Source organism: Nematostella vectensis, chromosome 1 (assembly GCF_932526225.1).
Source record: "Nematostella vectensis chromosome 1, jaNemVect1.1, whole genome shotgun sequence".
NCBI lineage: Eukaryota > Metazoa > Cnidaria > Anthozoa > Actiniaria > Edwardsiidae > Nematostella > Nematostella vectensis.
Genome location: NC_064034.1, coordinates 19,635,207 through 19,636,944, shown reverse-complemented (window position 1 = coordinate 19,636,944; position 1,738 = coordinate 19,635,207).

The following is a 1,738-nucleotide window of genomic DNA, read 5'->3' as shown; positions in this document are numbered from 1 at the left end:
GGACTACAACACAGGAGGACCGGTGGGAGTGGTCTTATCTCGATAACTCAAATCAAGAGACCATAATATATACATTAAGGTCTCTTGATCGAATTCCAAATTAGATGTCTTTTTTCTTTTCTCCGACGATTTTTTTATACACGGTACTATGGTAGGCGTTATATGGACATTATATTTTTTTATCTACTACGATACTTCCGTATACGGTAGGGGTTTGATGAAAATGGTATTTTTTTTATCTACTACGATACTTCCGTATACGTAACGGTGGGATGGAAACCGAAACACTGTACGGTATATGTTTTTGGATCCATGCACAGGTGAATGAACGCCTTTGCTCGTAGTCAAGCACATATAAGTTACTGTGTTTGTTGTGGAAACCTCATCTCAAGCAAGTTTTTTTATAACAGCGGCTGTTTGCATGGATGGCATTAAATGTCGATCAACCACTCCTTTGTTATTGTTTATCATTAAAATACAACGGTTTATTCCCAAGGAAACTTCAAAATAACAATCTACGAATGAAGTATGATTTGTTACTACGCTATACGTTGATACGAAATATCTTGGTTTCTCGCATGTTTAGCCGATGGGAATGGATCCTTTGTGTGACTCGGAATTACGCGGGAGAAAAAATGGTGGAAGAAATTATTTACCGGGGGGAAGCCCTACTATTTTGGGGGTCACGATTTTTTGAACTCAGATTTGGGGGATGGCCATATTTGTTGAACTCATGGAATTCTCTAGCAAAACCTCTTGAAACCTCGTGAAATTCAACATTTATTCCTGGGGAGAATCCCCAAATCCCCTACAAATATATATACAGTATACATCGGCTCAAGATATGCTCTCTTGATTTGATTATACTTCTGTACATATAATACTTGGTGATATTTCAGTAATAATGCCTTGGAAGTCCCTTTTGGGCCCCCTCCTGTTCAAAATCCTGGCTACGCCGCTGAGGGGCTAGGACAGTTGGCTCCTTGTGAACGGAGTATGATATAGCAGCATAGTGTAATAGAGAGTGTATAGTGTATAGAGAGACAATAACTCCCCTGAGACCCTGTATGTAGCGTGAAATCTCGTATGTAGCCGCTTGCCTCGCACTATTCTAGCAATCGTGAAAATGGCGGCGTTTCGGAAATCATTACCTGAGGACTCGACGGGTCGGGTACAGATGCACAGCTCTTATTTCGGGGACACAAAATACGAGTGCATTTCATGCGAAATGCCGTTTTGTAATAAAAAAAAAAAAAACAGGAAGCGCAACAGGAGTCGCCTTTTCTTTATCCAATCTATTACGGCATTAAATTCATTTTCCTTCCTATTAGACCATATTGCTTTGACAAAGAAGGTTTTTCTAGTCATTTCTAGTCTTCGTGTTCTGTCCTCCATTTTAGCGCCATAAGACAAAGCAGCATGTATTTTGTGCCTAATGACTATATTGTTACACTCCTTACCCATGGGAGTTAACAAACAAAAAGTTCGACGTTTATTGTAGGGCCGCTCTACGATCGAACCTCTACCGAACCAGAACGGTGCGACTCTGGCACGCCGTTGTGATAGCACAGATTGAGCGAAAATAATACGAGGAGATACAGGCAGCAGGAACGGTTAGGAATACGAAGCAATGAGTGAGGTGAATAGCATGTACCTGGCGGGCTTACTAATTGTAGATAAATTAGCTAAAATTAGCCAAAATCCAGAGGTTAATGAGAGCTAAAATAAGCCAAAACCC